Raw genomic sequence first — 16,129 nt, forward strand, 5'->3', positions numbered from 1 at the left:
AAAAGGAACATTTGAGGCGAGCCACCCATTTCACTACAAGGAAAAATGTATATGGTGACATTTATAACGAGTCACCATAAACATAAGGTGTCACTACAACATAGCGTCACCTTCTCCACTGACACCATAGAGGGTACCAATTGGTGACGTATTTGGAAGTGACACCAAAGTAGATAAATGGTGACCCATTCAGAAGTGACACCATATATTTCTAGTGATAATAGGGTGTCACATTAAATACATCATCTTTGAGTTATGATGTCACATTAAATGCATCACCTTTGAGTTATGGTATCACATCATTGTAAATTATTGTGGAATATATGATTGGTTTTAGTTGTTGATTTTTGTAATGCTTATGAATTAATAAGATTAACTTGTTTATATTTTGTCCATAAATATAACAATCATATTATATTTAACTCATTTTTCTGTAATGTTTCTGGAATAACTCATAATACATTGATCATCTAATAATATTTGTATATCAAATGTTCACAAAAGGATAGTACGTCCAACATATCAAACCCATCAAAACTAAAAAAGAAGAGTGAATACATACCAAAACATGATTTAGAAATGTTAAAGATCCCAAGATTCATGTATACCTCCATTTCATAAGCATAAAACCGGCTAACCATAAAATGACATAGAAGTCCCATCTAAAAATCTAAATTTCTCAGTTGCAATTAAAGTAACGTTTATGTCCTACAACGTATGACATAAGAGTTGCATTTTATAAAAACCCAAAATCTTGTTGCCTTCTTCTTTCTTTTTATTCTCCATTTCACCCTCCCAAGAGTGTATACCTGCATTTCAAAATTTAATGAGTTTTAGAGATTTTTATTGAAGAAAATAAACATGGATCTATGTTATCATAAATGAACAAATCTAAGAATTATTATTTTTTTTTTTCAAATAGAAACATTATTCAAAGAATAAGCATTACTATACAATACCTATGGAAAAATTCATGTAGTAGCTAAGGGACTCACCATGCATGGTGATCATGATGCATCAACATGATTCATGATTAGTTGTAGCACAAAAGTAGCCCATTCTCCTCTAATTTCATCGAATTCTACTTGAGAATATGTTTTTTTTATTACCAAAATGAAATCAAATAAGAAAATAACATTAAAATGCATAACATTTGGAAGCCTAAAACTATGTACAATTCATTAAATAAGTAATACCTTTGAAGCAATAATTGTATGATAAAAAATTATCTCTTTAATGAATCTCATAACAAAGTAGCCACATTCGAACCCTCCTTCTTGTCTTGGACACTAATCGATCAATTATAAAATAACATTAGTACTCACATATATAAATGGTGCAAATGCATAAGCTAATGTGTAAAGAAAAATTTTTGGATGTCACCTGCACCAGTTGCTAAGATGGCTCCCTCTTAGATGTTTTCTTTGCAGATATTCGAAGAGCCCTATGTAAATAAGTTCAATGGGTACATTTTTAAAATAGGTACATGTTATATGTTTTAATATATATAAATAATAAAAAAATGTGTTTGAGGTGAATGTATTTTTTTTATTTAAAAATAATACTATGAAAAATAATAGGAAGAACTTACATGTTTACGATATCCTTTAAGTCCTCACATGGTTTGTGATGCATAGGGTCAAGATAGTGGACTATCATTTTCCTTGGCTCAAGCACTACCTAAATATAAACCCTTTAAGTCCTCATATCTATTTCTATTAACAAAATATAAAAACTTTCCAAAACTCAATTACTTAAATATAAAAACAAAATCAAATAAAATATCTAGCTAATTGGATTTTAGAAACTAAATAAACTATAAATAAACTAAATATAAAAACTAAATAAAATATCTATGCCCATGAATTAATTGAAGAGGATAGAAAGACACAGAGAGAACATGGCTACGGTTATGATTTCCATCTTATCATTTCCTGTCAATACCACACATGCCCATTTTAAGGTTGGACACTACTTTTGTTGCTGGACTTGGAAAGGGAACTTCAAAATTGAAAACATAAATAAACCCTTATGTAAAAAAAAAATAACATTAAAATATAATTGAGCATTAAAATATTTACTCTCTTTCATCACTTTCATTTGAATATTAATAATCTCTTATTGAGATAGATACTTACAATTTAACAAAATAGAAATTCCTAATAATAAAAAATATAAAATTTCTATTTCTATTAACAAAATATAAAAACTTTCCAAAACTCAACTACTTAAATATAAAAATAAAATCAAATAAAATATCTAGCTAATTGGATTTTAGAAACTAAATAAACTATAAATAAACTAAATATAAAAACTAAATAAAATATCTATGCCCATGAATTAATTGAAGATGATAGAAAGACACGGAGATAACATGGCTATGGTTATGATTTCCATCTTATCATCTCCCGTCAATACCACATATGCCCATTTTAAGGTTGGACACTACTTTTGTTCCTGGACTTGGAAAGGGAACTTCAAAATTGAAAACATAAATAAACCCTTATGTAAAAAAAAAAAATTACATTAAAATATAATTGAGCATTAAAATATTTACTCTCTTTCATCACTTTCATTTGAATATTAATAATCTCTTATTGAGATAGATACTTACAATTTAACAAAATAGAAATTCCTAATAATAAAAAATATAAAAATTTCTATTTCTATTAACAAAATATAAAAAATTCTCAAAACTCAAATACTTAAATATAAAAACAAAATCAAATAAAATATCTAACTAATTGGATTTTAGAAACTAAATAAACTATAAATAAACTAAATATAAAAACTAAATAAAATATCTATGCCCATGAATTAATTGAAGAGGATAGAAAGACACAGAGAGAACATGGTTATGGTTATGATTTCCATCTTATCATCTCCCGTCAATACCACACATGCCTTCCCGGATTGGTCCTTTTAGGGTTGGATACTCTCAATGAAATTCTATATCTCATTCCCACTTAGATACAAACAGAAAAATCATTCTTTTTTTTTTCCTCTCTCGTTGTTTAGAAAGGATGAAGATTATGTGATAGTACATCTTAAAAAAATTCTGTACCTGTCATTCTCACACAAATACATATTAAAAATTATTCATTTTTTCCTGTTTTTCACTTTTTTTTAAGGACTTGATCATGTGTTTGGTTTAGATTAAAAAAATCAATTAATCTATAGTTTTTTCTTCCATGCTAGAAGATTAAACCTAAATTTTTCTTCCCTACAACTCAAGAAAACACAATTCACAAAAACCATAATACAAAGATGTTGAAACAATTAATATAATGGCATTAATAAAAGAAAAAAAAATGATAAATCCAAGAGATTTTGGGTTACCTGGGAGTCCACAAAGTGAAGAATGTCGGTTTTGAGCGTGTTGACTATGGATGGGTAAGAGAAAAGGTTGAAGAAGATCATGATTTTATATATAGGATTTATATATTGAGATTTTTTGGATTGTGGGTGAGATATGGAAACAATGGGATTTTTATATAGTATTCATCATTATTAATTCTAAAAGTGGGTTCATTAAGTTATAATACTTAAAAAAATTTATTTTATATGATGTCACTTCCCAAAAAATGACACTATAAATATAAAATTAATATCATCTAACTACCTCAATTGAAGATTTTTTATATGATGTGTCACCTTTATTAATTATAAACCCTATGGTGTCATTATTTTAAAAGTGACACTGTAAATAGTGACACCATAAACTATTTTTGTAGTAGTGTTTGTGAAGTCCCTCTTAATTGAGCACTATTTGTTATTTGATAATCAGAGTGAAAACAATTGAAATGTATTTGATTTGAAATGGATATGAAATGATTTTTATATATATGAAAATTTTTGTTGAACAGTTTAAATGTATTAACATGTTTAACTCAAAAGTTTTATAAATAGAGTATATGTTATATCTACTGCTTGTAAGTAAAATTGAAAATATTTTATCCATGAAACTATGTTAATATTCTTTATTAGGCTTTGAGTTCATCCCTCTTTGTTGATAATTTTCCAAGTACCCTCAGTTCGGGCGAGGTTTGACGGTTAGGAGGGGAAATTGGCTTGTTAGGACATTTATCAAAACTCTCTTTATTTTGAGCATTGTTTAGATGTTAAAAAAAAATTCTCATTTGAATTATTTGAGTTTGGAGTTATTTGGACAATAACACTTGGTTTGATGTGTTAATTTTTAAAATTGATATCTGGAGATTTTAGAATTTTTGTTCTACTACTCTAAACAACAATTTGGTAATTGAAAATTTTTAGTTACATGATGAATGTTTGTGTTGTTTCCACTTTGAGCCTTTAGGTTTGAAGTATGAAATGACCATCATGCCCTTAGAGTGGGTTTTGGGGTGTGACAATAACTTTATTATTCTTAAGAAATTGGATAATATAAAAAAAAAAAAAAATGGGGTCAATGTGGGGCTTTAGAAGGGATTGAGAGAAAAAAGGGGAAAAAAAAAACCTGAAAAAGGGAGAGGGGTTTCTTGCAACTAAGAGCCCCTTTTCGCGGTATGATTTAAAAATAATATTTTATTTTTAAAAACAAAGAATTACTTTTAAAATTTTATAATATCGTTGATCTTTGTTTTTTGAAAACAGTTTTTAAAAATAAGGTGAATAGAGAACAATTTTTAAAAAACAAGTAGATATTATTTTCACTAGTTTTAAAAAATAAAATGTAAAAATAGAAATATTAAAAAAACCATAAAAATAAAATAAAATTGATCATGATATCACACCATAAATCCTAAAATATGATATTCCTTTAATTACATGTACTTTTGTGAAAAAAAATTAATTTTTCTAAAAATTTTCATTAATCAAATAAATTTCAAATCAAATTGTACTTGATAAAATAAAATTTATTAATTTTTAAAAATATTTTGAAACTCAAAAACCAATTTAATTAATGCTAAAAAGTTATGAAATAATATTAATAAGTTATAGATCAAAATTTATTCTAAATATTTAGTTTGGTTTCTTCTTTAGATATATATATATATATATATATATATAGGTAAATAAACTCCAAATTAAGCAATACATTGGATTGATTAAAAAGTTTAGTAATTTTTTAAAATTATTTAAAACTCAAATAGTGAATCAATTAATATAAAAAATTTATGAATAAAAATTGGTTTAAAACGATTTTATAGTTTCTTTTTCACATAGAATTATTATTTTCTATTTTTTTTTTACTAGGCAAATGAATTCTAAATTAAATAAGACTTAACGCATTAGATTCATTAACGAGTCTATTAATTTTTTAAAATAACTTAATACTTAAACAATAATCTAATCTATACCAAAAATTGGTTGAAAATGACTCTACCGTTTTTCTTCTACATAGAATCCTTATTTTCTAATTTTTTTTTTCAACTAAGCAAATAAGCTCTAAATTAAAATTTAATGTATTGGATTTATTAACAAGTTTAGTAATTTTTTAAAATAATTTGAAACTCAAATAATAAATTAATTGATACCATAATTTTATGAATAAAAATGAGTTCATAATAATGAGTTTATCATTTTCTTTTTTGCACATAATTATTAAATGGGTTCATAATAATGACTTTATGAATAAATTAATTGATACCATAACTTAAAAACAACTTTTTAGAAAACATGACCAAACTTACCCCTAGAGTGTTCGGAGAGAAGTGGAGGAAATGAAAAGAGTTGCAGGTGAGGCTATGCTTGGCGCTACAGAGGTCAGAAAAGGAGGAAGCTTCCTCTCACTCTGGGCTTTAAAAAAACTCTTTGCTTTTGGATTTTTGTAGAGGGGGAGGTTGTGTCTATAATTCAAATGGTACAGAAGATGGAATTGCATGGGTGTTAAGCTTGGATCTGGGATTAAGAACCTAATCATGCATGGACTCTTTTTCTAAACTGTCATTTATGAGATGTCTTTGGTTTTTATCTTGATTTGATTAAGTGACTTTTCCAAATTGATTTCAGATAATCTATTTTATTAGATAAATCCTTTGGAGCATGAAATGACAAAAATCTAATATCCCCTGTTTGATTCTCATTTAATCATTTACTGATCAGTTTTGCTTGGTAGATTTTTCAATGATTCTTTGTGGGCTTGGCCTAAGACAAACCATTTCTAAGGTTGTAGACATTCCATTACTAGAAACTGTACTTCCTCTCTATTTTAAAATTTGAGATAGTATTTAAGAGAAAAACAGGAAATATATTAAGCTCTGATATCATCAACCCAAACTTTTAAGCTGTTGGGTAAGGGAACACTTAGAAATATTCTCTAAATCATGACTACAGTTAGGGCATATTTTCTCTGCATCCTGTCTCTGCCGGTGAGCCATAGGAGCATTCTAATCTTTTGCATCAAAATTCAGCCAGAGAGAGTTAAGGCTATGGCATATCTGGGTTGCATTGACTAGCTAGCAGGCTCCTCAGGCTCACATAAAAAATTAATGAGCTCCAAACTAGGATTGAGCTTAGCTTGCTTGTTTCACAATGAGCTCTAATCAAAGATTCAAAGCTGATGTTTACTTGAGCTTTGGGCAATTCAGAAGCCTATCAAAGCACATATACTTTGGGTTCAATTTTTTGTCGCACGATTGTGTTGCTCTAAATAATGGTGTTTTGTGTTTCCCCGGAGTCCATGTTTTGGACAAAAAGATACGGATTCTCTCTTCATAATTGAGTTTTGGAGGCTGGGTTCTCGAAGCTTAGTGGTGGAATAATCAGATAGTTTATAACTTAATTAACCTATTTATTCAGAAAAAAACTTAAATGAATCAAATATAGGTTAATTAGTTTAGAGTTATAATTATGTTAATTAAAATGATTATTAAATAGATCAATTAAGATAAAAATCGTCTTATGCAAATTGATTCAAAAACTACCTATTGATTAAATGGGTTTTGCAATATGATACAAATTTGATTCAAACCCGTGAAAAAAAATGTTGAGTTTGAATTGTATTGACGAATTATATCAAACTTTATCACTCTTATACAAAACCATTCCCGATGCACCTATTGAAACTTTTTGAGTTACTACTTGACTTTGTTGGATTCATGCTCTCAAGATTTTATTTTTTTATTATTTTTGAAAATAAGTGATGAGTCAAGAATAAATAAATAAATATTATTTTCAAATAAATTAAAATAAAATAAAACAAATCCCCATTGAGTGGAAATACACATAATAATAAGACTAGAATATACACCCATATTTCTAGTGGAGTCAATTCTAGCTCAATTTTTCATCGAAGTAGAAATTTCTACCTACCCATCAAGTAACATTCTATTCCAATTGTGAAACTAATTTCTAGTTCTTTTATTCACTAAGCTGGACTGGAACCATGTCAAAAGGCCTAGCAATGAACTCATATTGAACTTAGAAACTCATATTTTAGTATCTAGATTTCAATTTTACATCTGGTCATATATTAATATCTCTCTTATGTTCTTATCTATATATATATATATATATATTTGGACCAATGTTTAATCACATTTTCTGCTAATGACACCCCTCAAAATGTAAATAAAAAAAATTATATGAAAGCCCAGCTTACCTCATTGATAACGCCTCTCTCTCTCTCTCTCTCTCACACACACACACACACACACCAGGAAGTCTCTCCACTGGAAGCCCTCACTTATTCTCCAAGTAAGTTTTCCTCTCAACATTATGACCTTTATCAATCTCTTTCTTACTACTACAACTTCCTTGATCTTTCCCATATAACAGCTTTGTCCATCTCTCTCATCACCACGACTTCATCATTCTCTTTATGGCAATTTCATCTTCATTTCAGCATATTACAAGATCAAACAAATTTAAGTAACATCTTCATTTCATATTGCACCATAATATACTGTGATTAAGTTTTATTTATAAAAAAACTCAACTAAAGTCAAGTTTTCAATCATAATCATCAAATATTCTTCTAAACTATATTGCAGCTAAGTTTATTTAAACTATGTTGCATCTAAGTTTCATTTAAAAATAAACTTAACTAGGATAAAGTTCTTGGGACTTAAATATGGTTCAAGGTTTTTATTACCCATTGAAAATGAACAAATTTTAAAAATATCACAACTCATTGAAATCCAAGGATTGAAAAAAAAATGATATCCAAGGATTTGGAAAAAAGAAATGTTTAGTTCCCACCTAGTGGAGTTTGGCTAAGGTCCCCTTGTTATCCTTTTTATGCATTATCATTAATTTTAACATTCGACTTATATCACTTACATTATACATGACTTGGATGTATTAAGAATTACATAAAGGATACAAGTCATGTATTCCTTGTAAGATGATAAGTTATTCACAATTAATTCATAAATTTGAGATAATATTAAGTTTATGTTACAATCAACATGAGGTTTTGACCTATAGGTGAGACCTTAAGGTGGTCATATATCTTAGGATTTGGTCATTATTGATGAAGGCTAGTAGCAATATGTATTTTCAATAGAGGCATCAGGATATCTCATAGGATTGGGACAGGTTGTCTCCTTGAATGATCCAAAGGACATGTGATCATGAAATCTATGGTCACAATAATTCCTTTAGTAGAATTTGACATATGCTCTTTAAAGTTAGAGTATGTCAATTGATTACATAATAGGATAGGAGGATTTATAACTCAAATATTAGAAAGACAATTTTGATAGGTTGATATCACTATTTTATTAGATTATGAATACCAATTCATGGAGAGTCTACATATAATAAATAGTAGATCATAGACCCAAGCTTTGCTCATTGTAATTTCATAAGGCACTGGAGTGTAGTTAACTCTCTTTAATGGACTGTTGAGTTAACTTTAGCATTGGATTATGAGGCTGCTAGTATTTTCCTATGGGTTCAAATGGTCCCTGCTTGAGCTCTTATTTCATGGTGACATGTTTTGAAGGTATTTTAGGTATCTAATTCATGAGTATGTATGAGGGAGTTTGGTAAAAATGAAAGGTTGCACTAGATCTTATGAATTAACTTTATAGAATGGTCTAACTAATTAATTAGAACCAATTATAACTAATTAATTAATTAGGATCCAAGTAAGTTAGACTAGGTAACCCAATCCCTATTTGGACTTAAGTCGCATAAGCCTAGAAGGAAGCCTATATAAACTCCTTTAAGGGTTAGGGTTTTAGGCTTATAGTTCAATTTTCTAAAATTCCAAAGAGAGGAACCCAAACCACCTTTTTGGGAAAAAGAGAAGCCCAACATTCTCATGTGCCAAGACTCATGGAGGGATAGATTGGAAGGAAGATTGTTGGGTAGATGAGTTATACGATAACCATTGCAATTTCAAAGTCTTCATCAAATGGAAATCAATTTGGGAACATCTAAATTAATCACAAGTATGAGTTTTTAACTAATCTCTAGATTTTTATCATATTATGGTTTTTATAGCCATAGGTTTCCGCTACGTTAAATCTGGAGAAGTCAAGGATAGATGCATGCATCCTATGAGATCCGGAGCCTAGGAACGGAGTAATTTGAAGTTCTTAGCACCAATATTCCCCAATCAAGAGCTATTTAATCTTTGCATCAAATGTTCAAGTGCCTAACCAATCCTTATAGAAACATGAAATTATTTCAATATTTTCCTAAGCATAACCAACCCTATGTTTATAGTGACTCATTATAAATGTCATTATATCTATTTTTTCTTGTAGTGAATGCAAATTATTATAACATTTAAAATTCAAAATCATAGATAAATTAACAAAGATAACCAAATTAATGAAGAAATATAAAGAAACAATGACACAAGGATTTTATGAGGAAGATCTTTGAATTAATAAAAAACCACATACCCATAAGTGATAGAAAATTTTCACTATGAAGAAAAATAAATAAATACAAAGTTTTACCTAACCTAAGTCTACCAATCCTCTTTTAGACTATTGAACTAGTACCTTCAAACTTTAACTATACAACTTGTTCATTAATAATAGATTTGGCATTACTACCAAACTCAATCTTAGCGACTTCTTGATACCCAATCAAGAACTAAAGGACTTTATCCTAATCAAAAGACAACAATGAGAGAAGGGATGGTATGACAAGATCAATCAAACCCTTTTTGAAAGAAAACTAAACTAAAACATGTTTTCTAGCTCAAAATAGGAGTAGATTTTCTTAGGAAACAAACACATTTGGTTAGGTAAGAAGAAGGTGCTCCAAAATGTTGTCTTGATGACTACCTTGTTTTCTCAAACCCCAATTTGAAAATTTATGTTTAAATAGTAGGAATTGAATATCAATCAAATGGCAATAATTCAACTACAATACTTCTAAAGAATTTTTTTATGTCAATTGATTGAACTTTGATTTGGACAAATAAATATGTATTAAACAACTCAACCTTAGTCCTTAGTTCTTAGTTCTTAAGATTGACTGATTGAATATGAGATTAGATCAATTACAAATAAAGCAAAAAAGAATAAGGTGGTGTTTATTTATTTATTTTTACTCAATTCTAAATAGAACTCAAAACTAAATACTATTTAATAATATTAAGTTGTTTGTTTTTTAATATTTTATTTCTATTAAGTATCATGAGTTAAAGAAAAGCTGAGAAGTTACTTTTAGTATCGAGAAAAGTTGAATATTTTGGTTTTTTCTATTCAGTAAAAAAATTAAAGAAATAAATAAGAAGTTGACAAAAAGTAAAAAAAAAAAAAAAAAAAACATAAATGATCTAAACTTTAAAAGCAAGTTGCTTTCAACAAAAAAAAAAAAAAAAAAAACACCTTAGCTAAAAGGTAACACTTTTTAAACCCTTGATCTTCCAACATAAAATTTAAACAAGATACCTAAAATTAAGAAAAAAAATTATTTAATTGATTCAATTTTGCCCATCGACAACCTCAAACGATTTACTTTCACCTTTAATGACCTTCAAGTATAACCAACTTTGTATAGGTAATTATTCCAAGGGAGAATTTTATCAATCCACCTAAAGCACTCATAGTTATTGTACATATTTACATTAAACTAATTTTTCTCTTTCTCTGTAAAGTTTATGTTGCGTGAACCCAGTGACACCATTTCCGGAGTAGGCTATGCAAGTTTCCAAGTGATAACAAGCCGTAGAGGACATATAGATAGGGCCGCAGTGCATCAGGGAACAAGAGAGATGCCAATGAAGCCAGTGAGAGCGAAGCGAAAAACATCATGGTAGTACGGAGGAGGGCAGCACAAGTAGGAGAGAGACGACAAGTATGGAAAATCAACACAAGTTCGAATGCTAAGACGAACGCTAGTAAGCTAGCAATAACCAGCTTGGTGGTTGTGGGGTAGGCTTCAAATACAGAGTCTGCCTCTTTCTTGAACTTCAAATCAACGAGGTCCAGGAGCACCGGAACAATGAAAGAAAGAAGAGCGAGAATGGAGGTGAGGTAAGAGGACATGCGATTCTGGTGCTGTCCATGGTGAATTTTCACATTGTTGATGAAAACCGCAGAGTGAATAGGGATGAGATTCCGTTGTTGTTGGAGGCTGATTCCCACAACGTTGAGAGTGAGATGTTGAACCGTTACTGTTGGGTTATGGATAATCACCATGATCTGGGTTTTCTTCTGCAAAGCCTTAATCTCTTACCCACATTCTGTACATATATATATATATATATATATATATATATGCCTGTGGTCGCCATCGTGGCAGTTACGGGCGAAGAGGGATCCGCGCCAAGGCGGCCCCGCAACCTGACCTACGCGGCTTCTGGCCTTTTTCGGTTTGGGATTTTGTTTTTGCGGCTTTGCTTTCCCCTTTTCCGTTTGGGAATTTGTTTTTGCATTTTCAGTTTGGGAAACGGAAATGGAGAAGAATGGCAAACTGATGAGTGGTGGGTCTTGTTGACCATGATACATCACCACAAATTGTCGTCCTTAATTATCATTAAACCCCACTTTTCCCTTCATTTTTGTTGAATTTCTTATCCATTCTCTCTCTAACCTTAACACATTTAATAAATTAAAAATAAAAAATCATCTTCTAAAAAATAAATTAGGACTTTTAAATTAAAATTATATATATATATATATATATATATATAGCGAATAGGATGACATTAAGATGCCAGGCTTTTGGTTTTTCATCTTCTTTCATCTCACATTCTATATAAAAAAAAAGTAAATATATTATAAATAAGTCAAATAACAAAAATAAAGTATTTAAGGTAAATGAATCAAGTAAAATTTAAGTAATGAAAATATTTCTAATATTTCTCAAAATAGAAAATATAAATGATTTTTTAATTTAAATAATATTATACATGTTCAATTTTTATTTTTTTCTATCTTTAGAAATAGAAAAAAAATCATATTTAATAATAATAATCATTTTTGGTAATTTTTCAATGAGTATGGATGGTTTCTCAAAATTTCAGGAAAGTACTTTAATAGAAAAGTACTTCAAATAAAAACACTCTCAGATATATTGAAAGGGTGATTCTCTTGAAAATAGTCTTAGAGGAAGCACTTTGGTTAAAGACACTTAAATTTTAAATCATCAATTTAAACATAATCTAATTTAAAAGTAACTTAAATTAAAATAATAAGTATTAAGTTTTACGGACATCCTCTTATTTATATTTTCTTTTTTATGTTGGAGGAAACTTTCTGATCTTACTCAATTACGGGGTATAAGTTCCACATCATACATAGATAGGTGGATTTGTCATGATTGGTGCTGCTATGCTTACCGCCATTTTGATTATAATAGTTCGCCAATCTCTCAATTTAACTTCACACCAGGGCCAACATTAAAATCAAACTCAATTTAAAAATGATTAAAATTTGATTATGAATAAAACCTTAATTGTTTTCCACAAGTACCTAAATAAATAATAACTCTTTATGAAGAAAAAAAATTAATTTAGAGGTAAAAATGAAATTTTAAAATTGTAAAATCTCAAGAACGTCAATGTCTTCTTTTATTACAAAGTATTCCCTCCAAATGTCAATTAAGTTATTTAATTAAAAGAAAAAATAAGCATGGTTTTAGGAAAACTATTAAAGAAAAAAAATAATTTATATAACATTTAAAAATATGTAAAAAAAATATACTAACTTTAAATTTATTTTCCTTCATATTTTTCCTTTCCATTTCCCTTCTTGTTTTCCTTCAAATTTTCCAAAAATCCTAAATAATAAATATAGGGTTAGTAGTCTTAACCTATTTTGTTACTTTTGGGCAAGCCCAATGGTTAGTAGTGTTTAACCGAATATAGACTTTTAAAAGAGAAAGTGAAAGTGTGTTAACAGCACAAATAAGGGTATGATGAGTATACATTAACACTCCATGAAATTCAGTTGCCTCATTGTCCATTGCTTGTGATGCAAACTTAAATGAAATGCGACATAAGAAGAAGAAGAGAGGCGGATGGAGAGAGAATAGGCAATCTTGTTGATGACAATATGAAAGATAACAGAGCAGAGAGGAGATGAGCAATTCACACAATTCCCACAACATCCCTGACCCTTCATCTCTCTCACACTCATATACTCTCTCTATAACAAATTGTAACAACTTCTCTAACAAACTCCCGAGAATATCGCTATACTGCTTCTCACAGGAATAACAGAAATGAAGAAAGGAAAAGATAAGGAAATGACAGAAAGAAATGAAATAAGTGCTAGCTGGCGTGCCTATCCATTCATTTCGCATAAAACGCACCGCATCACTTTTCTGGTTTGCATGAAACGCACCGCATCACTAACATGGTTCTCCTCACGGTGTCGTTTACCAGCTGTTCGCATCAATACTCCCTTCTAAGAAACTTCCTTGTCCTCAAGGAAGAAAGCAGGAAACCTCCTCTTCAGATCATCTGCAAATTCCCAAGACGCATCAGCTGGTGATTTATCAACCTAATGTATCAGTAATTGAACAGCTGGGACATTGTGTCTTTTGACTAAACGACGGTCCAGAATAGCTTCTGGGAGCAAGGTGGTCCTGGCATTAGAGATAGGTAAAGATGAGCAAGCATGAATTGATGCATGAGCTGGCTTGAGAAGGGACACATGGAATACGTTGTGTATTTGAGCATCAGGAGGCAACTGGAGCTGATAAGCCACTGTTCCAATTCTGTCTATCACCTTAAACGGGCCATAATAGCGGGGTTGGAGTTTGGGACCTCCTGAATACATACTGACTTGCTTATAAGCCTGGAGTTTTAGTAACACCATATCTCCAATGTTGAATTCTCTGTCAAACCTGTTCTTATCGGCTTGAATTTTCATCCTCTGCTGTGCCTTGGAGAGATGGTGTTTAAGCAGTTGCAGCCAACTCTCTCTTTCATTTAACACTCTATCAACAGCTTCAACATTTGAGTCCTTTGGAAAATAGGGAATTTGTAGCGGAGGGGCATAACCATACAAAGCTTCAAACGGTGACATCTTTAAAGAGGAATGGTATGAAGTATTATACCAAAACTCTGCTAATGAGATCCAGTTTGCCCATTGGCCTGGGTTATCGCCTGCCATGCACCGAAGATAGGTTTCAATACACCTATTCACCACTTCTGTCTGACCGTCCGTTTGAGGGTGGTACGCAGTAGATAGCTGCAATGAGACGCCCTGTAATTTGAAAAATTCCTGCCAAAAAACATTGGTGAAAATAGGGTCTCTGTCACATGTGATGGAGTGAGGAAGACCATGAAGTTTATATACACTGTCAAGGAACACTTGGGCAACCATCTTGGCTGTATATGGGTGTGGTAGCAGCATAAAGTGACCATACTTGGTAAGCCTATCCACAACAACAAAAATTGTCGTTTTACCATTAGATTTGGGGAGGCCTTCGATGAAGTCCATTGTGATGTCTGTGAAGACTCCCTCTGGAACAGGCAATGGTTGCAGTAAGCCAGAATAAGGTTTATTTTCTGGTTTGAAGCGCTGACATACAGAGCAATTTCTCACATATTCTCGGACAAACTTCCTCAAACCCTTCCAATAAACTACTGCAGATATTCGCTTTGTAGTCACATACACGCCAGAATGGCCTCCAGTTGGCGAATCATGAAAGCCGTTTAAGATCTCTCGTCACAGTTGTTCATTGACTCCAACTACCAATTTCCCCTTTCTCCGAAGTTCCTCTCCTCGCCAAGAATATTTAGGATAAGCAGAGGGGTCTGCTTCCTTAGCCTTAATGATCTTCTGTAATTCAGGATCTGCACCCCAAGATTCTTTGATCAAGTCATACAACTGAGTGTTTAAAATTGTTGTAGATAGAACAAACAACTCTGCTGGTTGGATTCTAGACAAAGCATCCGCAGCAACATTCTCTTTTCCTTGCTTATAGCGAATTTCGTAATCGTATTGCATAAGCTTGGCAACCCAAGCTTGCTGAGTAGGTGTAGTTACTCGCTGTTCAAGAAGATATTTCAGACTCTGGTGGTCTGTTTTGATTACAAAATGGCGATCTACCAGATATGACTCCCACTTTTTGATGGCCATAAGAATAGCCAACATCTCTTTTTCATAAGTGGATAAGGTTTGAAACCTGTCAGATAAGGCCTTGCTGATGTATGCAATGGGATGTCCTTCTTGCATTAGGACTACTCCAATACCCTGACCAGAAGCATCTGTTTCTATTATGAACTCCTTTGAAAAATTTGGCAGGGCAAGCACTGGTGCGGTTATCATCGCCTGTTTCAAAGCCATGAAAGCTTGATTACTTCCCTCTGTCCAGTGAAAAGCGTCCTTTTTAAGCAGATCTGTCAGTGGCTTTGCAATTTTTCCATAATCCTTTACAAACCGCCTATAGTACCCCGTGAGGCCGAGAAAGCCACGAAGTTGCTTAAGTGTAATGGGAGTTGGCTAGTCTCTAACAGCAGCAACTTTTTGAGGATCAGTATAAACTCCCCCGCTGGAAATCACATGGCCCAGATACTCAACACTAGAGTGGCCAAAGAAACATTTGTTGCTCTTGGCATAAAGCAAATTCTCCCGTAAGACCTGCAAGGCAATACTCAAATGATGTATGTGGTCAAAGAAGCTTCTGCTGTATATTAAAATGTCATCAAAAAACACTAGAATGAACTTCCGAAGATAGGGTTGGAAGATATTGTTCATAAGGCTCTGGAAGGTGGATGGAGCATTCGTGAGGCCAAAAGGCA

At 31.1% G+C, this 16,129-nt stretch overlaps 1 long non-coding RNA gene across 1 annotated transcript; it reads right to left on the bottom strand.

The window, feature by feature from the left end:
• Positions 1-448: 448 nt before the first annotated feature.
• On the bottom strand, positions 449-1,147 carry LOC132255212 (uncharacterized). The gene is made up of 2 exons (XR_009467869.1): positions 996-1,147; positions 449-809 (listed from the first exon to the last, which is right to left on the bottom strand). It is a non-coding gene; the product is annotated as an uncharacterized LOC132255212 (long non-coding RNA).
• Positions 1,148-16,129: the final 14,982 nt, after the last annotated feature.

This window comes from Vitis vinifera, chromosome 15, assembly GCF_030704535.1.
Source record: "Vitis vinifera cultivar Pinot Noir 40024 chromosome 15, ASM3070453v1".
Taxonomy (NCBI): Eukaryota; Viridiplantae; Streptophyta; class Magnoliopsida; order Vitales; family Vitaceae; genus Vitis; species Vitis vinifera.